Source organism: Nicotiana tomentosiformis, chromosome 2 (assembly GCF_000390325.3).
Source record: "Nicotiana tomentosiformis chromosome 2, ASM39032v3, whole genome shotgun sequence".
Classification (NCBI taxonomy): domain Eukaryota; kingdom Viridiplantae; phylum Streptophyta; class Magnoliopsida; order Solanales; family Solanaceae; genus Nicotiana; species Nicotiana tomentosiformis.
In genome coordinates, this window is record NC_090813.1 from 46,784,407 (window position 1) to 46,810,693 (window position 26,287).

The 26,287-nt window shown below is 40.3% G+C and overlaps 1 long non-coding RNA gene across 1 annotated transcript; it reads left to right on the forward strand.

Moving 5' to 3' along the window:
• The first annotated feature begins 324 nt into the window (after window positions 1–324).
• On the forward strand, window positions 325–26,287 carry LOC138906453 (uncharacterized). Its single transcript, XR_011413852.1, has 2 exons — window positions 325–821; window positions 24,799–26,287. It is a non-coding gene; the product is annotated as an uncharacterized lncRNA (long non-coding RNA).

Here is a 26,287-nt window from a genome sequence, read left to right on the forward strand (position 1 = left end):
TATACACAATCACGATGATAGATTAAGTCGCGCCTAAAGCATTTTCTATGAATATTCATTTTTAAATCGTACTCGTGTCATGCAAACGTGTACACAATTGATAACATTTTATTATTATTAAGATTGTTTCGCCCAAAGTTGCGCGAACGCATACTTTTGGTCTTAATTTTGGAACCCGTAATTATATCACGCGAACATCGAAATCCTAAAAATTGCCTACCCGGATGTTGGCGGCCTATAACATACTACTAGCGAATCTATATAATCGAAAATACAAATAAAAGTAAAATGAGCTACATTAGATTTCAATTAATCAAACCAATCACCAGTCGACTTCTTTTGTTTTACATTTTTCATTGTATTTTATCAACAATAACAGAATATGAAAAAAAAACTAGTTTAGGCCAAAGGAAATCAGATTTAAAGAATCAAACTACTGAATATTAACTCACAAATGCACCATAACAATTATATTACCACATAAACACATGTAAAACAAGATTAGTTATGACCCATTAAATACAAGAAATAAAAGGTGGGAAATGGACCTTTGAAATGAATCTGGTCCTTGACCGATTGACAACCTTAACACTCAAAACGGACAGGGCCGCGCACGGGATCTCAACCAGAAAGTCTCGACACTGACCTCGGCCGGTTTCCGGTGGCTGCTGGCAGCCGTGAGGTGAAAGGAGGTGGGGTGAGTCGACTGCTTGTTGCTGGAGGTGGGTGAGCCCCTCTTTTGTTTTCGTTTTTTCCCCCTCTGTTTGGACTCCAAATTCTCGCCGTTCCCCTCTCACTGTTGTTCCAGTTTCTTAGAGAAGGTAATCCCAGCCCCTTTTCCCGTTTTTTCTCTCTCTATCTAACCCTATTCCCTTCAAATTTATCCCCCTCCTTTTTCGTGTGTGTCTGTGTGTGGTAGGTGTCATTTGTAGGAAAATGCACGTGAATTAGTTATTAGACGATGATAAGAGAGAATCTTTTGCCATGTTACAATTTTCCATTGGATCCTTTTTTTTATTTTATCTATTTTTTTTAAGATAATCTAAAATTTAAATTACTACACTAATATTTTAGACTAGATAAAATATAAAAAACTACTAAGAAAAATTATAAAATTATTAGTCTTACCAAATTAGAAGAAACATATATTTTTTGTAAATTTTCTTTTCTTTTTTGCAAATAAAACACAACTAATATATAAAAATATGACTCTTTTTGTATGATTTCAATTTTATCAAATAAACCTACTAAAATAAGTGAAATAAAGGTTAAAATATGTAGATTAAACTTAAATTTATTTACAACTAAAAAGTGTTGAAAAATCCCAAATATAGTCAAAATTTAGGTGCTCACAACTGCCCCTCTTTGCTTGAAAATATGAAGAGTTTTCAGGCAAAGACAAAGTGAGATGTGTGTCACGTCCTTAGTCGTTAACTAAGTACACGTGCGGCACTTGACAATTTGCTCACGTTCTTGCTATGCCAAGTCAGCCTTACTACACTCAAGATCGCTAAGAGAATGGTAGAAAGAACACAAGAGAATTGTTAAAGGAAGCTTTGTATTAGAGAGAACTTGAATTGTTTGCTTGATGAATTACAAATGAATGGCCTCCTTTATATACTAGTATCTTAGGGGCTAGTGTGTAAATATTAATTGTTACACAAGTCCTTAATATTTACAAGATAAGGGCTCTCTTTAAAATTCTCTACAAGCCTAGAAGATTCCAAGGACTTTCCTAGCAAATTCATAAACATCTAGGATCTTCCAAAGGAAATGTCCATACTTCTCTAGAATCTTCTCACAAATGCAAGCATTCCTCCTATGTAAGCTTTCACATGGCATTAATATATGCCAAATGGCGCTTATGTGGCATGATGACATGGCGAGTCATCACACTCTCCCCCACCTAATGTTGCGACGACCGCGGCGCAATGTTGCTACATAAACTCTCGGATCTTATCTTTGAATTGCCATAAATCTTCATAACGTTCCCATGTGGCCTCCTCCGGTGATTGCCCCTTCCAATGGACGAGGAACATTGCGGTGGCTTTTTGCCCTTATTTTCGCCTGGCCTGGTAATCAATAATAGCCTCAATCTCCCGATCGTGCGAGGCGGTGATAGTAATAGGCACTCGACTTTATTGGCCCCTACTTGGATCATCCTTGTCTTCATGATATGGCTTAAGCATGCTGGCATGGAAGACAGGGTAGATCTTAAGATATGATGGCATGCCAAGCTTGTATGAGATCTTGCCTACCTTGGCGACTATCTTAAATGGCCCCTCATACTTGCAAATCAGATTCTGATGCATGCCCCGTAGTGCCTTAAACTGTCTTGGATTAAACTTCACCATGACCATGTCCCCAACTCTATAGTCTGTGGGACGCCGCTTACGATCTGCAAACTTCTTCATCTTCTTAGCTGCCTTATCCAAGTAGGATTTAGAGTGTCAAGCTGCTCCTCCCATTCTTTGGCCATATGATAAGCCCCCAAACTCTTTCCCTCGAACGCGACTGGTAATAAATGTGGAGTTTGTGGTTGTTGGCCTATGGCTAGCTCAAATGGTGTCCGCCCCGTGGACTCACTCCGCTGCAAGTTATAAGAGAATTGAGCGATGTCTAGGAGCCTTGACCAATCTTTCTGATGTGCGCTTACATAATGCCTCAAGTAGCATTCTAGTAAGGCATTGACCCGTTCCGTTTGTCCATCTGTCTGTGGGTGGAAACTAGTGGAAAAGTGCAGTTCTGTGCCAAGTATGTCGAATAATTCTCTTCAAAAGTTCCCAGTAAAACGGGGGTCTCGATCACTGATAATATGCCTTGGTAAGCCCCAATACTTTACCACATTCTTAAAGAATAGCTTGGCGGCTTCCTTGGCAGTGCAACCTGGTATGGCGGACATGAAGGTGGCATATTTGGAAAATCTATCCACGACCACCATAATAGTACCATAACCGTAAGACTTCGGTAGGCAAGTGATAAAGTCCATAGTCACGCTCTCCCATGGATGCTCTGTAACTGGTAGTGGCTCCAAAAGTCCTCCGGGTTTTTGTTGCTCAACTTTGTCCTGTTGACAGATAAGATAAGTCTGCACATAACACTCTATGTTATCTCGCATGCGTGGCCAATAGTATACTGACTCAACCAAGGCCCTAGTGCGACATTGGCCTGGATGAACAACCCACATTGTGTCATGACTCTCCCTTATAATCCGCCGTCTAATGTCTCCAAACTTAGGCACTTAGACCCGCCGACCTGTGGTAAGTAGTAGGCCGTCTTCGACCCAAAAATGTCTCGTATTGCCCTGGTTGGCTAACTCGATAAGTTGTTTGGCTGCTGGATCATGTTGCATGCCTTCTTTTATAGCCTCACGAATGTCCTATCTTGTTGAAGTGATTACAACAAGCTCGGCTTTTCGGCTCAAGGCATCGGCTACAACGTTACCTTTGCCCGGCTTATACTCCAGCACATAATCAAATTCGGCCAACAAATCCTGCCACCGAGCCTGTTTTGGGGTGAGCTTCTTCTGCGTCTGAAAGTAGCTAGTAGCTACATTATCTGTCTTGACCACGAACCTCGACCCAAGCAAATAATGTCGCCATGTACGAAGGCAATGCACAATAGCAGTCATCTCTTTCTCTTGTATTGTGTAACGCCGCTCCGTCTTATTTAACTTGCGACTCTCAAATACTATGGGATGCTTATCCTGCATCGAAACACCCCCAATGGCAAAATCTGAAGCATTTGTATGTACCTCAAATGTCTTGGCAAAGTCAGGTAATGCCAAGACTGGCTCCTCTGTTACAACTGCCTTGAGGTCTTCAAATGCCATTTGACAATGCTCCGTCCAAACCCATGGCTTGTTCTTCTTTAGCAACTCAGTCAATGGTACGGCCTTTGCTGAGTAGCCACAGATGAACCGACGATAGTAGTTAACAAGGCCAAGGAAGGATCTTAACTCAGTTACCTTTATAGGTGCCTCCCACTCCTGGATAGCACGTACATTAGCCTTGTCCATGTGTAGCTCGCCATTGCTAATAACATGGCCTAAGAAGTGCACCTTTGATTGTGCAAACTCACATTTCTCTCTCTTGATGTATAGCCCGTTCTCCCGCAAGACTTGGAAAACCTTCCTTAAGTGCTTCATGTGCTCTTCCAAGGTTTTGCTGTAGATGATTATGTCGTCTAGGTAGACTACCATGAACTGATCAAGGTAGGGATGGAAAATCTTATTCATAAGGGTGCAAAATGTGGCAGGTGCATTGGTTAAGCCGAAAGGCATCACCAACCACTCAAAGTCTCCATATCTCGTCACACATGTTGTCTTTGACTCATCCCCCTCTGCAATGTGAACCTGGTAGTAGCCCTTGCGAAGATCCACCTTGGTAAAATACTTGGCTTGCCCAAGTCTGTCGAATAAGTCAGCAATGAGCGGGATCGGGTACTTATTCTTCACCGTGACCTTATTAAGTGCTCGGTAGTCTATGCACAATCGTAGTGATCTATCCTTCTTCTTCTTGAACAATACTGGTGCGCCGAAAGGTGCCTTTGATGGGCGAATGTGACCAGTATCTAGCAGCTCTTTCAATTGTTTCCTAAGCTCCTCTAGCTCGGGTGGTGCCATACGATATGGGGCAAATGCGGGTGGCTTAGCCCCTGGCTCCAACTCAATCTTGTGATCCACCTCTTGCCTAGGCGACAAGTGCTTAGGCAACTCCTCGGGCATGACATCTTTGTTTTCCTCAAGCAATTTCTCTATGCAAGGTGGTAGTGTCTCTTGAAAACTCTTGTCTTCCTCCAGACTTGCGATGGTTGCCACGAACGTCGGCTCCCCCTTCTTGATCCCCTTGACAAACTGCATAGCTGAGAGTTGTGCTTGGCTCTGTCCGTGTGGCATAGACATTGTAGGTACCATGCAAGCTCCTTCTCGCTCCATAACTAAGAGATGTTGGAGGTAGGGATCGATCAAAGTATGACAATGTCTAAAGAACTCTTGTCTCAATATGATGTCAAATATATCCATAGCGGTTACGGTAAAGTTTGTCATACCTTTCCAAGTTCCCAATTTGACACCAACTCCATTAGCTACCCCCACGAGCATTTTGTACCTCGGCATTCATGGTCTTGACGCGGGAGTTGGTTGGAGCAAGCTTCAATTCTAGTCTTTTTGCGGCAGCCTCAGTCACGAAATTATGAGTTGCTCCAGTATCCACCATTGCACGAGCATGCTTGTTGTTGATGGTGAGATCCACGTATTGGTTTCCATTCTCGGTAGGTTGGATAGATTGCTTTGTGACAGCACCGCATAATTCGATCATACCTAACTGTGCGATTTTCGAACTCTTTCCTTGCGGCTGCTCCTTCTGTTCACGGACCATGGCGCTAAGGCTCTTTAGGTCGGGACAATTCCTGAAGCTGTGCGGCCCTCCGCATATGTAACATCCCTTCTTCTCGGCGTAGCCCTGACGGCCACTCAGCTTTTTGGAATCTTGAGTCTTGTAGTATTGTTGTTGTATCTCCTTGCCTTTGCCATGGTCTCCCCCACCTTTGACATTGTTAAACTTTGATTCTTTGACTTTCCCTTTGTCGTGCTTGTCATGCCTGAAATCCATCAATAATTCGGCCTCCACTATGGCTTGGTCTATATTTGCGACTTGCCGGCGTTGTAACTCCTACTTAGCCCAATTTTGCAACCCATCCATGAAGTGGAACAACAAGTCATCATTGGTCAGGTTAGGGATTTGAAGCATAAGGGTAGTGAACTCCTTGACATAGACACGTATGCTCCCTGTTTGCTTCAACTCCCTAAGTTTGCGCCTTGCCTCGTACAAGACATTGTTTGGAAAGAACTGTCGCTTGAACTCGGCTTTGAACTGATCCTACGTGCTAATAGTACATATACCTTTATCTACGTCGGCCATCTTCCTTCTCCACCATAGCATGGCAGTCTCTGAGAGGTACAACACCGCAGTGTTGATCATGGCCTCGTCATCCTTCACTTTGCCGTGCTTGAAGTAGTTCTCCAAGTGCCAAAGGAAGTTTTCCACTTCTTGCGCATCACGAACACCTTTGAACACCGGGGGTTTGGGAGCCTCGATCTTGGCCTCCCTCGAAACCACAACATTGCTAGCTGCCCCGGTCACGCCAACACTAACATGCTCCTCAAGTGACTCTATCTTTGCCTTCATAGCATCGATAATACTCAAATCCTCCATGAGTCTGCACTCTAAGGCAGTAGTGATAGTTTGCCTTAGTTCCATCTCGGTCTGTGTACATCCCTCCAAGTCATTTCGGATGCTCTCAATCTCTTCAAGAGTGTGCCACTCAAGAACGCTAAGGGTGCCTTCCACCTTCCCCAAGCGTTGGTCAAAGATCTCCGCGGCATCCATCCCCGCGTTCATCTTCATCACCCACTCTTTACCGAGCGAGATGTCCTCAGGCAGGACCTCCACTTCATCCTCGCTCGCCTCAGTGGCAGATTGTTCTTGGGATGTAAGCCCTTCGTTTGACACAACCTCGGGTGGCACCTCATGGCCCTTGTTGGTGGCATTTCTCTTTTTGTTACGGCCGCTCTTGCCAGCAGCATCCTGGATGACATTGGCTTGGGTGTTGGCAGCGTTAATTTCTCCGTCGTTCGCCATTCCCTTAGTCGCAACCTTTGCTCTGATACCACATTGTCACGTCCTTAGTCGTTAACTAAGTACACGTGCGGCACTTGACAATTTACTCATGTTCTTGCTATGCCAAGTCAGCCTTACTACACTCAAGATCGCTAAGAGAATGGTAGAAAGAACACAAGAGAATTGTTAAAGGAAGCTTTGTATTAAAGAAAACTTGAATTGTTTGCTTGATGAATTACAAATGAATGGCCTCCTTTATATACTAGTCTCTTAGGGGCTAGTGTGTAAATATTAATTGTCACACAAGTCCTTAATACTTACAAGATAAGGGCTTTCTCTAGAATTCTCTACAAGCCTAGAAGATTCCAAGGACTTTCCTAGCAAATCCATAAACATCTAGGATCTTCCAAAGGAAATGTCCATACTTCTCTAGAATCTTCTCACAAATGCAAGAATTCCTCCTATGTAAGCTTCCACATGGCATTAATATATGCCAAATGGCGCTTATGTGGCATGATGACATGGCGAGTCATCACATGTGTGACTAATATTTTACCATATCGTTATTCAAAAGAGGAATAAAATAAAAGGAAAAGGTGCAACTGAGTCCTAGTTTTGGATAACTTACATATCCCAGGTTATAAGGGAATCAAGTCGCGTGTAGTTCAAGGAGAGTGATGGAATGACGAGTTGAGGAGTCGAGTGAGGTTTCGTCGAGGCTCCGGTCTGTGGTCCTATTATTACATCAAAATCAAAATCTAAAGGAACTAAAGAACCCTATCAGCTATGAGTTACAAGATTCCTATCTATATGTCTTCTGAAGCTTGATCTTGAGTCTTGAATGGTTCTTCATGCAGACTTTTTGATTTGAACCTTGATGCTTGCTAGCTGCAGGTGTTAGTTCATTCTTCTACAGCTTCTTCTGATAAAAACGGGAAATGCAGTGCTCGTGACTTCAGCCATGTCTTGAGCAATTTACATCTTTCATCTGTTTCTGTATTTTGGATTCACTTCTTTTTTCTTTTCTTTATTCTGGATTGAGACTCATTCTTTTGATCATCCCGAACCATGTGCCTCGAGGTAAAACCTGCTCAGATACCAAAACAAAACAAACGAACGAATTTTTTCTGTCCCAGTTTGCACTAGGAAAATTTTATGAGTTATTGTAACAAAATTCTAAACTACTTATTTATTGAAAGCAATAAAAAAAAGCGGGAATGATGTACCCGGAGGAAAAAAGGGACTAGGGAGTGGTGACCTTTTGTATAAAATAAAATCAACTAGGGAGTTGAGACCCTATGTTGGAAAATCATCAACTAAGGAGTGGAGACCCTATATTAGAAAATCATCAACTAGGGAGTGGAGACCCTATGTTGGCATCAACTAGGGAGTGGAGACCCTATATTGGCATCAACTAGGGAGTGGAGACCCTATATTGGCATCAACTAGGGAGTGGAGACCCTATATTGGCATCAACTAGGGAGTGGAGACCCTATGTTGGCATCGGGTTATGCTGGCATCAACTAGGGAGTGGAGACCTTATATTGGCATCAACTAGGGAGTGGAGACCCTATGTTGGCATCAGGTTATGCTGGCATCAACTAGGAAGTGGAGACCCTATATTGGCATCAACTAGGGAGTGTGGACCCTATGTTGGCATCAGGTTATGCTGGCATCAACTAGGGAGTGGAGACCCTATATTGGCATCAGGTTATGCTGCCATCAACTAGGGAGTGGAGACCCTATGTTGGAAAATCATCAACTAGGGAGTGGAGTCCCTATGCTGGAATCAGGTTATGCTGGCATCAACTAGGGAGTGGAGACCTTATATTAGCATCAGGTTATGCTGGCATCAACTAGGGAGTGGAGACCCTACGTTGAAAAATCATCAACTAGGGAGTGGAGACCCTATGTTGGCATCAGGTTATGCTGGCATCAACTAGGGAATGGAGACCCTATGTTGGAAAATCATCAACTAGGGAGTGGAGGCCCTATGTTAGCATCAGGTTATGCTGGCATCAACTAGGGAGTGGAGACCCTATATTGGCATCAACTAGGGAGTGGAGACCCTATGTTGGTATCGGGTTATGCTGGCATCAGGTTATGCTGGATTGCTGGTATCAAATAGGGAATGGAGACCCTATGTTGGAAAATCATCAAGTTATGCTGGCATCAACTAAGGAGTAGAGACCCTATGTTGGAAATTCATCAGGTTATGCTGGCATCAACTAGGGAGTGGAGACCCTATATTGGAAAATCATCAGGTTATGCTGGCATCAACTAGGGAGTGGAGACCCTATGTTAGAAATTCATCAGGTTATGCTTGCATCAACTAGGGAGTGGAGACCCTATGTTGAAAATTCATCAGGTTATGCTGGCATCAACTAGGGAGTGGAACCCTATGTTGGAAAGTCATCAGGTTATGCTGGCATCAACTAGGGAGTGGAGACCCTATGTTGGAAATTCATCAGATTATGCTGGCATCAATTAGGGAGTGGAGATCCTATGTTGGAAATTCATCAGGTTATGATGGCATCAACTATGGAGTGGAACCCTATGTTGGAAAGTCATCAGGTTATGCTGGCATTAACTAGGGAGTGGAGACCCTATGTTGGAAAAGACGCAGCTGGGGATCAGAGACCGTAGTTTTGAATTATTTTCAACATTATTTCTTCTTTTTCTTCCTTTATTTTTGAGAGAGTGAGTGAATGCGGGAAAGAATTTTGGAGGAGACTTCCCTTTTGAAGTTGTTGTTGCAAAGCTGTTTCCAGCCCTTACGCGGTTTCCCTTTTGGCTGCCCCTGCTTTTGCAAGGTTGCTTTCGGGTTGCACCTGTTTCCTGTTTTCTTCAACAAAGAACAATTTGTCAGTTTGAAATGATGGTTGGTTTTGTGGCCTTGATTATTTTGGTCACTTGATCTCGGCCTGTCCTTTTGAAGAAGATCTCAACCGCTTGCTTACTTACTGGGGATTGCTTTAATTTCTAACCCTGGAGATCTTGACTTTTCCAAAACTTTACCAGGACGGTTAATCACGCGGGACTTAACCTTGTTTAAATTTCTTTTTTTCTTTGCGGCATTTTAACTTTGATCCCTTTGCTTTCAGGAATTCTTGACTTCAAAGTATCAACCATTATGCCCAGTCGAGGTCGACTCAATGCACATACCGAGACTGGGCGCTTTTGTGTACTAGCTTGTATCAAATGAAAACTTTGTAAATTAGTCTTGCCATCCTTTCTTTGTCTTAATTTAGAATAGAATTAGACCGAAAGGGATTGAAATAAAAACAAACGACGGAATGGTAGAATGAATTTAGACAAGAGGTATCCCTTTCGGGGAAAAGAAACAAAGACTTATCTGGAGTGTATGCGGACTTCAATGAACATGACATGCCTCTTGGACTGGATTCCCTGATCTGTGTGAACCGTCCAACTCTCAGAAATCCATCATAGCTTATACCTCAAGATTTGAGAAACCTTGCCTGGGACTGTGTCCATGTCAGTGACCAATTATCCTCTTTTTCGATCAGTGGTGCCCTTTGCGGGTTTTCACTAGCTAACCTCTCTCATTTCTCTTCTCACCATCGTCTTGTAGTGCTCTTTACGAGTTTTCACTAACGAGACTCTCTCATTTTCAATTCCTCTTCTTACCATCGCCTTACGGTGCCCGTGTGGATTTTCACCGATAAGACTCTCTCATTTTATTTCTCTCATTTGGTCGCATCAAATCCAAGTCACTGTATTCTCCAATTTTGTACATCTTTGTCGATTGATCGAAAGTACTTGAACATGATTTGGGTAGAAAGAATTTGAATTGAATTACAACCTTGGAACCTTTCAGGCGAAAGCGTCGCCAAACCATTATAAATTCTGCCCCAGTTTCATCTTCGGGGAAATTTGGATTTTTATTTTGGTGTGACTGAACCCTACAGTGAGGCTGCCTACATATCCTTTCGGAATCAAGTCGAACGTAGTTCAAGGAAACATTTTTTTTTGAACTTTTAGGTTCCAAGGAGGGTGATCAAAGAAGAACAACCGGATCAAAGGGTTTACAAAAAGTTGATAGTGTTTGGGTAGCGCGAATGAAAGCCTTTGTCATCCCAATCGGAGAGTATTAAGGCCGCGAAAGGGGTTAAACATAATACCTTTTGACCGCATCCGCATTGACAGCCGTTTCGAGGTCATTTCCTTCGATGTCTCCTAAGTACAATGCCCCTTTTTGGCAGCAGTTTTCTTATAATGTACGGACCTTTCCAATTTGAAAGCAAACTTTCCTTTTGCTTCTTCATGATGCGGGAGAATACGTCTTAGAACGAGTTGCCCAACTTCGAAGTTTCTAGGCCGCACTTTCTTGTTGTAAGCGCGAGGCATTCTTTTTTGGTACAACTGCTAGTGACAAACTGCGGCCATCCACTTTTCATTAATCATAGTTAACTGTTCCAGCCGAGTTTTGACCCATTCATCATCCTCGATCTCTGCTTCAACAATGATTCAAAGAGAGGGAATTTCAACTTCCGCATGTATTACGGCTTCAGTGCCATAAACCAATAAGTAAGGCATAGCCCCGACTGATGTGCGATATCCCAATAATGTGAAAGGCAGCTTCTCATGCCATTGCCTAGAACTTTGTATCATTTTCCTGAGGATCTTCTTGATGTTTTTGTTTGCCGCTTCAACGCCGCCATTGGCTTTTGGCCGATAAGGGGTAGAATTGCGATGCATAATTTTAAACTGTTTGCATACCTCCCTCATCAGGTGACTGTTCAGATTTGCAGCGTTGTCAGTAATGATAGTTTTTGGAATACCAAAACGACAGATAATGTTGGAATGTACGAAGTCCACTACTGCTTTCTTGGTGACGGCTTTAAAAGTGACCGCTTCGACCCATTTTGTGAAGTAATCGATGGCAACTAAGATGAATCTGTGCCCATTTGAGGCTTTCGGCTTGATCGGTCCAATGACATCCATACCCCAAGCAACAAACGACCAAGGTGCTGACATAGGATGCAACTCTGAAGGCGGTGCATGAATCAGGTCACTGTGTATCTGACACTGATAGCACTTTCGGACAAAACTGAAGCAATCTTTTTCCATGGTCATCCAGTAATAACCTGCCCCGTAGGATTTTCTTTTCCAGGACGTATCCGTTCATGTGGGGCCCGCATCCTCCTGAATGCACTTCATTCATGATCTTTTCAACTTCTTTGGCGTCCACACACCTTAACAGATTCAAATCTGGAGTTCTCTTATACAACACTTCTCCACTTAAGAAGAAACTGTTGGCGAGCCTTCTGATGGTTCTCTTTTGGTCTCTACTGGCCTGCTCCGGGTATTCTTTTGTTTTCAAGAACCTTTTAATATCATGATACCACGGCTGGACATCGGGTTCTACTTCAACCGTATTGCAATAACCATGTCTTTCTCGAATTTGAATCTCCAACGGGTCAGTACGGACATTGCCCGAATATGGCAGCATTGCACCTAAAGTAGCTAATGCGTCAGCTAACTCATTTTGGAATCGAGGAATATACCTGAATTTAACAGATTTGAATCGTTTGCTAAGATCTTCCACATGCTGTCTATTTGGGATAAGCTTGATATCTCGAGTTTCCCATTCGCCTTATGTTTGCCGAATGATCAAATCGGAGTCTCCCATGATTAATAATACCTCTACATCCATATCAATTGCCATGTTCATGCCCATTATGCAAGCTTCATATTCAGCAGTGTTGTTTGTACAGAAGAACCGAAGACGGGCGGTGGCCGGATATTGCTGTCCCGTGGGCGAAATCAAAATTGCCCCAATCCCAACACCCTTCGTATTTACAGCTCCATCAAAAAACATTTTCCAAGTCTTAATGTCTTCTGGGATTACCTCAACTAAGTTTACTTCCTCATCCGGGAAATAAGTACTTAAGGGTTGGTATTCATCATCAACTGGGTTCTCAACCAAATGATCGGCCAAGGCTTGGGCTTTCATGGCCGTGCGGGTGACATAGACAATGTCGAACTCTGTGAGCAGGATTTGCCACTTTGCTAGCCTTCCCGTGGGCATCGGTTTTTGGAATATGTATTTTAGAGGGTCTAATCTGGTTATGAGATATGTGGTATAGGCCAACAAATAATGTCTAAGCTTTTGAGCGACCCAAGTTAAGGCACAACAAGTTTTTTCCAACAAAGTGTATTTGGCTTTATAACCAGTAAATTTCTTGCTCAGATAGTAGATGGCTTGCTCTTTCTTTCCGATCGCATCATGTTGCCCGAGGACACAGCCAAAAGAATTCTCCAAGACCGTTAGGTACAGGAACAAAGGTCTTCCAGGCTCAGGCAGGACCAGCACCGACGGATTTGACAAATATTCTTTGATCTTGTCAAAAGCTTCTTGGCATTCATGTGTCCATTTAATCGTCGCATCTTTCTTTAGCAACTTAAATATGGGCTCATATGTGGTCGTAAGCTGTGCGATGAACCGGTTGATGTAATTCAATCTTCCCAGCAAGCTCATGACCTCTTTCTTGGTTTTCAGAGGTGGCAGATCTCGAATATATTTTATCTTTGTTGGATCTAACTCAATACCCCTTCGACTGACAATAAACCCTAAGAGTTTCCCAGATGGAACCCCAAATGCACATTTAGCAGGGTTCAATTTCAAGTCATACTTGCGTAGACGCTCAAAGAACTTTCTCAAATCTCGAACATGGCCCTCTTGTGTTTTGGATTTAATGATTACGTCATCAACGTACACCTCAATTTCTTGGTGCATCATGTCATGGAAGATGGCAGTTATAGCTCTCATGTAAGTTGCCCCGACGTTTTTCAAGCCGAATGGCATGACCCTATAATAGTAGGCTCCCCATGGTGTGGTGAAAGCTATCTTTTCCGCATCTTCTTCATCCATTAGGACTTGATGTTACCCGGTATAACAATCCACAAAAGACTGTACCTCATGTTTGGCATAATTGTCGACAAGGATGTGGATGTTTGGTAACGGAAAGTTGTCCTTGGGACTCGCTTTGTTCAAATCCCTGTAGTCAACACATACTCGAATCTTCCTGTACTTCTTTGGTACTGGGACTACATTGGCCAACCATGTGGTGTATCGGACCACTCGGATCACACCGGCTTTTAATTGTTTGGCAACTTCTTCTTTAATCTTGTCGCTGATGTCTATTTTGAATTTTCTTTGCTTTTTTGGATAGGTGGACAACCGGGATAAGTTGGCAATTTGTGTACCACTAGATCGACATTTAGTCCTGGCATATCATCGTAGGACCATGCAAACACATCTTTAAATTCAAACAAGAGTTGGATCAATGCATCTCTAGTTTTTTACTCGGCGTGAATGCTTATCATGGTCTCCCTGACCTCTTCTGAATTGCCCAAATCAATTGGCTCGGTTTCATTTAAGTTTGGCTTAGGCTTATTCTCAAATTGTTGCAATTCTCGGTTTATTTCCCTAAAAGCCTCATCTTCATCATATTCGAGCTCTTAATTCATTATTTCACAGAAAGACAACATTTTAAGATCTGGGCATGAAGTCCGCAAGCATGTCATATTACTTAAGTCCGCATTATTAGGACTGAAAAGATAAGAAAAATAACAAAATCAGAAGGAATGATAGAAAAAGATCCATAGATGATGAAATATTTATTTCATTTCATTGAATTTGAAGATAGCAGGGTTTACATTGGAATGTAAAAGACAACAAAACTAAAAATATTCGAGTTACACCATGAAATAACTCGGAATGTAGAAAAGATGGCAAGACTGAACTACCGGGATTTCCGCCTAACTGGGAATGGAGTAGCTTTCCAGTTTTGCAATTTAGCATTGGGTCCCATGTATTGCACCTCAGCAGTGCTCGAGCCTTCACCCGGTTGGACCATGTGGACTTCGTAGAGCATTTGCCTCATTGCTTCACAGATATCCTCAATTTCATCGGCCGTAAAGGCCTCTTCTTCCTCTTCTATATATCTTGGCTTAACAAATGATCTGGCGAGGTGCGGGATTGGCTGAGGCAAAACCCACCCATCTTTCTTACATTTATCAGCCTATTTTTCGTCGGCATCGGTAGTCTGGAAACCTATGCTGGAGAATTTCTTGTTGGCAGGCAAGGTAACGGGTTTTGTGATGCCCTACAAGGATACCCCGAGCCCTTTCCCGTGCTTGTATCCATGTTTGATCATTTTGCTGGGAACCATGATTGATGCGCTTGATAAACAAGGTTAAGAACATGGGGTTCCTTCCTCACACTGGTCGGCGAGCACAATTTCAAAGGCTTGATAAACGATGTGCTCGCTTCCCTATCTTTCCTCAAGACATGGGACTGACAGGTCCCTGTAGATTGACTGTTCATCTTCTCCATGGACCACTATTTCTTGGTTCTCCTGTTCGAACTTGACCATTTGATGGAGAGTAGAGGGCACGGCTCCGGCTGCATGGATCCATGGTCTTCCTAACAGAAAGTTATAGGAACTGTCCATGTCCAGAACTTGGAATGTTGCTTCAAAATCTACGGGGCCAATGGTTAGGATTAAGTCAATCTCCCCTATCGTGTCCCTCTTGAAACCATCGAAAGCACGCACGCAAACATTGTTTGGTTTGATCCTTTCAGTCCCAATTTCCATCCTCTGCAATGTTGATAGAGGGCAAATATCGACTCCGGACCTGCCATCCAACATGATTCTTTTCACATATATCCCTCACACTTGACAATCAAGTGAAGGGCCTTGTTGTGGGCGGCTCCTTCGGGAGGCAAGTCGTTTCGGCTGAAGGAGATTCGGTTGACCTCAAAAAATCACTCTGCCATTCTTTCTAACTGTTCAACCGTGGTCTCAATTGGAACATACGCCTCATTCAGCGTCTTTAGAAGCACTTTTTGGTGTTCGTTTGAGCTCATCAGTAAAGACAAGAGTGAAACCTAGGAAGGGGCTTTTCTCACTTTATCAATTACAGCATACTCCGAGGTTTTCATCTTTCGGAAGAATTCCTCCGCTTCTTCAGCAGTTACAGGCTTTTTGAGGGGGAAACGCTTCTGCTTGGTTTTGTTCAATTCTTCTGGGTTATGATACTTCACAGATTGGTTTGTTTCATTCACTTCCCCCTTAACTTCCTTCCCTTTTTATATGATAATTGTCTGATTGTAGTTCCAAGGGATGGTAGCAGTGTCTTTTATAGGATTTTGTGGCATGCGACTGATGATCAAAGGCTCATCCAGCCTAGGTGGAATGACTGGCCTCCATGCCACGTAAGTCCCTTTTGGTACATACATTTTTGGCAGATTTGGTGTGGTTTTCCTCTGCTCCAATCTCTTGGGAGGGCTTAACATGAGCTGTCCCTTTCTGGGGCTCTTGGGACGTAGAGAATGGCCTCTTTGGCAGGTGGTGTCCCTGTCTTTGCTTCCCCGTCCTTTTCTTCATTTTGGGGAGTGGAATTCATCTTTTTCTCATTCCTAACCTATTTTGCCACTGCTTTAGGTTTCTTTTTCGAATTAGAAATGGCAATAATCGCTTTTAATGCGGGGTCGAATTTTTTGTCTTCACAGACCATCCCGATGACCGGCCCGTTGTTCTAGGCTAGTAACGAGTTGTTGGTTACATTGGGGACTTCCTCATCCCTTAGCACTACCCTTTTCTGTTCGATCAAGTTCTCGACTGCTCTCTTAAAGGTCCAACATTCTTCAGTGTCATGCCCTTCTGCCCCGGAGTGATAAGCGCACCTGGTACCTGGCCTGTATGATGGAGATTCTAGGTTTTGTGTGTTCGGTGGTACAGGCTGCAGCAAGCCTATTTGGACTAATTTCGGAAAGAGGCTGGAGTACGACTCACCAATAGGGGTGAAGTCAGTTTTTCTGGGTGGTTCACGGGGATAGGTGTTATATTGGTAAATATTCTGTGGTGGACGGGGATTATACGGAGCTTGGTGAGGAGGGTTGTTTCTTGGAGGTGGATCTCTATTCTGATTGTAATGTTATTGTGGCCAGGTATACGGTTGAGCGTTCATTACTGCATAAGGATGAGGGGTCATAACATAGGCTGCATCCTGGTGGGGGTAATAATATTGTGGGGCCCTAGAAGGTGGACCAGAATAATCCCGGGGTCCCCGAGAGTTTCTTAAGCTTGAAGCCATCATGGCTCCCTCTTCTTTTTTCTTCCGGCTTGCTAAACTTCCCGAGTCGCTCTGAATGGCTTGGGAAGTGGCTTTTAGAGCTGATTGACTTAAGATACGGCCTGTTTTTAGGCCGTTTTCTACCATTTCTCCAATTTTAATGGCCTTCGCGAACGGTTTGCCCATGGCAGACATCATGTTTTGTAAATAATCGGCCTCTTAGGCCTGTAAGAAGACACTGACCATCTCGGTATCATCCATCGGGGGTTTTACCCTAGCAGCTTGTTCACGCCATTTGATAGCGTATTCTCGAAAGCTTTCCGAGGCTTTCTTTTTGAAGTTAGATAAAGAATTTTTATCCGGAGCTATGTCCACGTTGTATTGGAATTGCCTCATAAAATCTCGGGCCAGGTCATCCCATATGTGCCAATGGGAGATATATTGGTCTATATACCATTCAGAAGCGATTCCGGTGAGGCTCTCTCCGAAGTAGGCCATTAACAGCTCATCTTTTCCACTAGCGCCCCTCAGCTGGTTACAATATCGCTTTAAGTAAGCAATCGGGTCTCCATGCCCGTCATACCTTTCAAAATTTGGCGTCTTAAAGCCCACAGGTAAATGCACGTAAGGGAACATGCACAGATCAGCATATGACACGCTCTTTTGACCACTCAGGCCTTGTATATTCTTGAGGCTTTGCTCAATGCTTTTTATTTTTCGTACTATCTCCTCTTGTTCAGGATTCCTCAAGACTCTCTCCTGTTCTACGGGAGATTCAAATTGTGGGTGCTGAGGATAGAAATTTGGGGTAACCCGAGCGGTGTCCAATTGGAATTGGGGAGCTTGGAAAGTAAAAGTTGATGGTTCGAAGGTTTGTCGAGGCAGTGTTGGTTGTGCCATACTAGAAGTTGGTGGTGCTGTGAACACGGTAGATTGTATTCCTGAAGATGGTGCCTGGGGGCGAACTTCAGAAGGCATTCCAGTGAAGTTTGTTGACATGGTGGGGAACCCAAATGGCATGAATGGGTTGGCTAATGAGATAGGGACATTGGTAGTTCCTCCCGTCCTTGGGATTAACTCGGGGAAACCAAGGATAATACCGGGTGGCTCCCTGCCATTGGACCATGCATCCCACATTTCTAACATGCGGTATCTTAACCGCCTATTTTCCTCAGCAGTTGCTGACTCAAGCTGTGGGATAACTGATGCAGGGCTCTCTTCGGGCTCAACGATAGGTAGGTGACTCTCTGAGGCCATGGCGATACTTCCTTTAGATCTCATGAAATAAGGGTGTGAAGCCAGATTACCACCATAAAACCAACCACCTAAAAATAGAACATGTTCTTTTAAAGCACACACAACAAACCAGTTAGTTTGAGACATTTAACACATAGGGAATCGCATATTGGGGATGCAATGCACCTAAACAGTTAAACGTTTTGCTAAGATGTTTTGCAACGACTGCGTGTTTCATCCCAGCTTTATTGTCTCTCTCTCTCTCTCTTTTGCTTTCTTAATTATTTTCTTTTAGGGTTATGATCGAATCCTACATGGATTGCCTACGTATCATGACGCCGCATGAATCAGATCTCGCGTAGTTCGGGAAGATTGAGAATAGGGTAAATAAGCTAACTCTTCTTCTTTTCTTTTTTTTTTTTTTGAATTTTTAGAAGAAAGGCATTAAAAGAAGAAAGAAAATAATTTTGGCTCTTTTTTATTTTATTTAGATTTGTTTTTGAAATGTATGAAAGAAAAACTTCTAAAGAAACAAGAAAATATTTCTTGGATATTGATTTGTATTGTTTTCTTTTTTTTTTTTGAATATCTAGGAGAAAGATTTCTAAAGAACGGAAAAACATATTTTTTTTTTGGATTTTGATTGATTTTTTTTTTTAATGAAAGACTTCTAAAAATTCTTTTTCTTTTGTTTTGAACTTTGGGAATTTCAAAAGTATAAAGAAAATATTTTTGTTGAATTTCCATTCGTTTTGTCTTTTTTTTTTCAAGAAGAAAAAAAATATTTTTGGATTTTGAATGTTGCCTCTAAATTTTCAAAAAAGAGACTTTAAAGAAAGACTTTTAAAGAAGAAAAAGAATATTTTTTGGATTTTTGTTTCTGATTTATTTTTTAATTTTTGGAAAAAATACTTCACAATGAAGGAAATCCATATTTTGGATTTTGATTTTTGATTGATTTTTTTTAATTTTGTTTTTTATATGAAAGACTTTGGAAAGAGGAAAAATATTTTTTGGGTTTATAATCCTTTTTTTTCTTTTTTTTTTAAATTTTCTAAAGAAAGACTTCTAAAGAGAAATTAAAGAAAAATATTTTTTTTTTGGATTTTAAAAATTGGAGTCGGAACCGATGAGGTTTGCCTACGTATCTCACATCTAATGAGAATCAGATCCGCGTAGTTCGGTCAGTTTTGACATAACCGGAAAAAATATGATATTGACTCATTTTTGAAATACATTTTCTTTTTCTCATTTTTTTGGGGTAGAGTTTCGAGGGATTTTCAAATACCCGGGTTTTCAGAACCGGGTGAATTTTCTGTCCTACCTCACTCTTGGTTTTTCTGGATTTTGTTTCCATATTCTAGAAAGCCAGTCAACGTGCAAGCCGAAACAACTAAATGCACAAGTAGCACGTAAGATACATCAGGATGGTCTTTTAATTTGGGGTACACCTGTCCTAGATAGACTCAACCCTTGTGTTGAGTCCCCAAAGTCAAATGCACATGATACAAACAAACGTTCCTACTAGAGATCTGGCATGAGGCTATGTTATTCTAGGTTTAAACCTGGGGGTGTGTTCTAGACATGGCTTACCCAAGCAGACAGCTTGAGCCGAGGTGGGAGCGATGTACCGAGAGCACGAAAGTCTACCCGGCCTAGTGGCTGATCCATCCTCGTTCTATTTGGTATGACCTCTAACAAAAAAGTGGGCCGCGCGTACGTGTGCACCATATTTTTAGAAGACTCAAAAGGGAGGCGTAAGAAGACAGTTTAATATAGTTCAAATAATATTAAAGCGGTAAATGAGGGATAATTAGCACATTAGGCCCACAAAATACAGTAATATCAATAATCAATAAAGCCAAGTAAAAATCATAATAACAAGCTCAAATTCTTGAACCCTGAACCAGAGATTCTGGGTTCGATCCCCAGCAGAGTAGCCAGAGTTGTCACAACTCCTTTTTTTCGATAGGGGATAGGGGAGTTTTTCCAATTTAAGTGACATTATTCGAAATGAGATTATTTATTTATTTTCAGAGTCGTCACTCGGAATTATTTATTTACGGTGTTCCGAGTCTCTGTTTATTTTTAAAATCCCAAATCGAGAAAATTTGACTCCGTTAAAAGTCTGCGAACCAGAAGACCCGGTAAGAAATTCTGTTAACTCGGGAGAAGTTATTAGGCACTCCCGAATTCCGTAGTTCTAGCACGGTCACTTAATGATTCATACTTGGCTTATTTGATCTAATTACTCATTTTAGGACCTATGTGTATTTAACCTTTACCGCTTTTAATTACTTGATTTATCTAAAGGATTACCTTAATGCGAGTTACGCATACGTATACCCGTTTGGTTTGGTGTGTCAAAAATCATGTCACGAGTACGTGTACATAATTTACGACATTTGGTTTATTTAAGAAAAATAGCCAAAGTCGTGTGAACGCGTACCTTGGCTTTATTTGAAAATCGAGATCACGTCACGCGAACATGTACGCAACCACGATAGTAATTTAAAATCCGCGCCTAAAAGTATTTCTACGAGTATTTGATTAAGGTGTTTTATTTACTAAGAGTGTTTGACCATGGTCACGCGAACATGTACCTTGGTTTATTTTGGTATCACAACGACATCACGCATGCGTGTACATAATTATAATAATTAATTTAATTATGAGTACCTAAAGTCATGCCTACGTTTCTAACACTATGTCGTCTATCTAGGTGTAAAGGTTCAACATTAATGTTACATAGTTGTTTGTATCTAATAGGGCAGCTTATCTACAAACTGCCTATCATGCCCAAATTTTTAGAAGTTTGGGGCCTGATAAGGACTAAATCCAAATAGACTATGTCCCATGATTATATTCTCCATTGTTTGGACCATACTACTGAATTAATTGAAAAAGAATTTGGGTCTGTTTGAGTTCAATTGGACTCTGACCCAATTAAGCATCTAATCAGCTAAACACATTTAATTCAGAGGCTTGGGCCTAGTAATAAGTCTGAATGACTCTGGTCCAATGTATATTTATTTGAATAAGTTTGAATTTAATATTGGTAATGACATATGTAAAATTTACCTATATTTTGTTTATACTTTAAAGTAGAAGTAAAAGCATCTTTGAATAAAACAAATCGAAATCTAGTTAAACCTGGCTAAATTTCCCAAGTTTAAAACTCATTTATATTTGAAAATCTTAAAGTGATTATCTTTAATCAATGTGTTTGTTTAATTTAAAGACTAAAATCTAAAATACAGTTTCAGGGATCCAATTGATTTGGGCCTGAAACTGTATCAAAGCCCACTACATTAATTATCTTGTGAACAGCCCAGTTTCATATAAATTTGAGTTATTATATTTAATCACTAAAAAAATAGAGTAGTAAATGGCTAAAATATCAAGCGGATCTATAGCATAAGAAGATGTAAAAAATAAAATTGTTACATTTCTTGTTTTGACTAATTGAACAGTGATAAAAATCTGTTTGTTATTACTTAAACAATTTTTTTGGACTATTTTTTCCTTATTCTCACTACTGCATACAGATCTCATGAACACAAAGCTTTAAACTTATTTCATAATTTGCTAACATTTTAACAGTACCACCTAAATTGCCTAGATAATTAATCCTTCATGAATTTACACATGATATATCACTCTACCAGCATCATTTAGGTGATAACTTAGCTTAAAATATCCAGTCACATTCAAACCAATCACACACTTTATAAATAGTAAATGAAACTTCATAGCAAAAAGAATGAAAATTTTTATTGTTAAGGAGGTACCTTGACAGCAGCAAGAGAAATGAAAATAGTAAGAAAATAAGTCTCTGAATAAACTTTGAAGCAAAGTAGCAGCAATGAAACCAGATTTCAAAAATAGGAAGATATTTTTTGATTCTGAAAGATCAAGACCGATTCTCATAAAGGAAAAGAAGATTTTTCTCTTAAGGATGAAAGAAAAATTTCTTTCAGGCAGTGCAGAGATTTCTGTGTGTATAATATCACTCAAAATCTATCTCCTCTTTAATGAAAAGGGAAGAATGTATTTATAGAGTGAGGAGGTGAAAAGGAATAAGAATTAAGGTACAAAGAATCTGTCAGAATTTCCTATAAATTAGGGAAAATGGCATATTCTTAATAGAAATAGACAGATGTCCAATTTCTAGTACCTTCCTTATCTCAGAAAATGGACAAGTGTCCAGATTCTAGATATTTTTGGATCTTATCCCTATTTTCCTACTCAGCATTGGGACAGTTGTCCCTGTTCTAGAAAGTTATAGTACTTTCTGAATTAATTTTAGAATTAGGTTTCCAAACTCGACTCTTAAGGGTCTTGGAATTACCTCAAAACTAGATTGGTTCTGGGCCTGAGTCAGGTGACTCTTGCCCTGAAGAGCTTGGGCTCTTAAACTTTTAACAAAGCTATGAGCCTATCTATTTAACGAGACCCAATAATAATAACAAAGTTATGGGCATGTCTATTTAGCCAGGCCCAATTTTAACAATAAATAAATAAATAATAATAAAAATAATAAAGCTATGGGCCTGTCTATTCAGCCAGGCCCAACTAATTTAAAAATAAATAACAGGAAATAAAACACAACAGTAAACAAAAAAATAAATAAAAATAAACTTAACACTGATTAATCCGTTTTAATTAATTAATTAATGCAAATGAAATAACAAATGATGTAAAAATTAACAGAATATATTTAAGTCCTAATTTTGTATATTTTTTAATTAAGTCTGGTTTAATTATTTAATTAATTATAACGGAGTATAACTAACAATGATAATTTAAAAAAATAAATACAGAAATAAAAAAAAATAGAATGCGGAAATAGCGAAAAATAACAGAATGAATAAAAAATGCGAAAAAAATAACAGAAATAATAAAAAACAAATGCGAAAATAACATAAATAAATAAAAATGCATAAATAATAGAAAAAATAGCAAAAAGCAAAATTAAATGAGTCTAACCATGAAAAAACCCTCATGCCAAGACTCTCATCTGAGATATGAGATCCTTGATGGGCGATCTTGGCAGGGGGATTTTTTGGCGGCTAGGTGAATTTTAGGGTTTTGAAAAACAGATCTAGTCGGAGAAAAAACCCTCATGCCAAGACCCCTATCTGGGATGTGAGACCCGTGAAAGGAGTTCTTGGCATGAGGATCTTTAGACGGGCTAGGTAGGGTTTTGACAGATCTAGGGTTATTGGTGGAGGTTTTAGGGATTTGGTTGGTAAGATGAGGTTTAGGAGGATGAGAGGAGGATATGGGGTGAGTTTAGGGTGGTTTTAGTCTTTGCCGCCGCCTTAGGCGATTTCCGGCGGAGGCGTAGGGGAAGGATTTTTAGGGCGGCTAGGGTTTGGTGGTGGTTTAAGGTGGAGGAAAATGGTGGCGGCTAGGGTTTGGAGTGGAGTGTGGAGAGACGGCGGGTCATCTCTAGGGTTAGAGAAAGAGAGATGCGGGAGCAGGGGGAGGGGAGGGAGGGGGACGAAATGAGGGGGTGAAGGGCTGTTTGGACACTTATATATTAAGTGCCAGGCCAATTCCGGACTGTTAGATCTAGTGAAGATCAACGACCAGGATCGCCTGACAATTAAACGGCGTCGTTTGGTTTAGTGATGGGGCGGACCGGTTTGGGGTTATTGGGCTTGGGCGTTTTTGGGTCAATTTTGGGGATTTGGCTGGTTTTTACACTGGCCCAGTCCGATTAAATTACTTAAACCCCCTAATTAATTTTATTAATTCCAAAAATTTAATTAACTTAAAAATTCTAATTAAGTACTAGGCTATCTTAATTTATAAAATTAAACCAACTATCTATTTATATTATTTACATAATTAGTTAATCTTCAATTATTAAAAGGAAAAGTTACTAATTTTGATACTAAAACTAAAAAATGTCAAAAATAAACCATTTTTGTGATTTTCTTCTAATAATATGATGAAATCATGTAATTAAATGCTAAATTCAATTAAAAATCCAATAATGTTGTATGATGAGGATTTAAATATTTTTGTTGTTTTCTATGATTTCGAAAATGCTAAAAATGCGTGAGAAATGCAACTAAATGCAAATAATTGCGAATAATTAATAAAAATCTAATAAATATGAATAATTTATTTATTAATTTTGTAGGAATATTTTGGTAGGGTAAAAATTACATGCTCACAACTCTTATCCCAAAGATAAAAAAATCCAGCTTCTATAAAGGATTATAGGCCTATATCCTGTTGCACCACATTGTATAAGATAATCTTTAAGATTTTAACAAAGAGATTACATATGGTCATGGAAATCTTGGTGGATAGTTGCCAATCAGCTTTTATACCAAGGAGGATTATTACGCACAACATAATACTTAGTCATGAATTGGTCAAAGGCTATGGGAGGAAAGGTATTTCACCACGATGTATGATGAAATTGAATATGCAAAAGGCTTATGACTCCCTTGAATGGATGTTCCTAGAACAAATTTTGAGTGGTATGGCATTTCCTCGTACTTTTGTGAGGTGGATTACGATGTGTGTGCAAAGTATCTCTTACTCTATACTTCTTAATGGCAAGCCAACATAACCATTTCAAGCAAGGAGGGGGCTAAGGCAAGGGGATCCTTTATCTCCTTTTCTCTTTATCTTAGCCATGGAATATTTGACTAGAATTTTGAAGGGCCTAAGTCAAATACCATATTTCAACTATCACCCAAGATGTGATAAGATGCAGATAGTGCCGCTAGGCTTTGCTGATGATCTTCTCTTGTTTTGTAGAGGTGATTTGATTTCAATAAAACTATTGTATGAGTACTTCCTCCAATTTTCTTAGGCTTCAAGACTTTCTCTAAACATAGCCAAGAGCTCTATATTCTTTGGAGGAGTACCAAAAGTTGCACAACTAGCTATTCTGGATAATGTGGGATTTCTAAAGGTGAGTTGCATGTAAAATACCTAGGGATTCCTCTTAGCACAAAGAGGTTGCCAGTGGCACAATGTCAACCTCTACTTGATAGAATATTGGGGAAAATTACTTCATGGACCTCTAAATTTCTTTCTTATGCTGGAAGGTTACGGCTTATTAAAAGCATCCTCTTTTCTATTCAAACCTTTTGGTGCCAAATCTTTATTCTACCTAAAAAGATTTTATACTTGGTAGAAACTCTATGTAAAAGATATCTTTGGACTGGTGGTAATGAATTGAGCAAAAAAGCATTGATATCATGGGAAAAAATGTGCAAGCCAAAATCAGCTGGAGAACTTAACATAATTGATATTTGTATATGGAATAAGGCAGCAATCTGTAAGCATTTCTGGAATCTATGCAAGAAGAAAAATAGATTGTGGATCTAATGGGTTCGCATGTATTATGTCAAAGATAAATTCTTATGGGATATTAATCCTACACAAGTTTCTTGGGTGGTAATGAAGCTAATGAAGGCAAGGGACCTTTGAAGCGGTTGGGTATAACTATGAAGATATAAGGAACATGCAACAATTCTCAATCAAGAAGTTTTATAACAAGTTGAGAGGAGAGTTTCAGAAAGTTAATTGGGAAGATAATGGTGTGCAACAACTATGGATGTCCTAAATGAATTTTTGTGCTATAATTGGTAGCTCATGGTAGGTTGTACACAAAGGACAAATTGTCAAAATGGGGTATTGTTCAGGATCTAATATGCCCTTTATGTGATAGTGAAGATGAATTCATAGAGCGCTTATTTTTCAAGTATGCTTACTCTGCTGAATTATGGAGTAGACTACTAAAATGTCTAGGGATTCAAAGAGCACCAATGGGATGGGGTCATGAGCTCAACTGGGCAATCATAAATGCAAAAGGAAAAAATATAAAAGCTGAAATCTACAAGATAGTGATGGTCGGGAGTGTCTATTACTTATGGCTGGAGAGGAACCAAAGAATCTTTCAAGGAAAACACAGAAGCATTGAAGTTATGAGCAAGCTAATTGTTCAGGACATCCATTTTAGAGGAAATTGTTATGCCAAGATTGCTGGACATTTGAAACTCTTGAATTTTTACCCCTAGGAATGTTAATGTAAAGCCGTAAATAGGGGGTGGAGGGAGAGGCAGGTGACAACAGCTATAGGAAGTTAGGTTGTTCAGCAGGTGTGAGCTTCACAAAATATAATTTTAGATAATTCTTAATTTGCTTTAAAAGACACATTACTTACCATGTAATAAGATAAGACAGAATTGGGCCACTTTTATGATGAATGACCTATACAAAGTTACAAACAATGAAACAACATATCAAGTACAGTGAATTGTGAAGATCTATATATAATGACCTCTTTTTTTTTA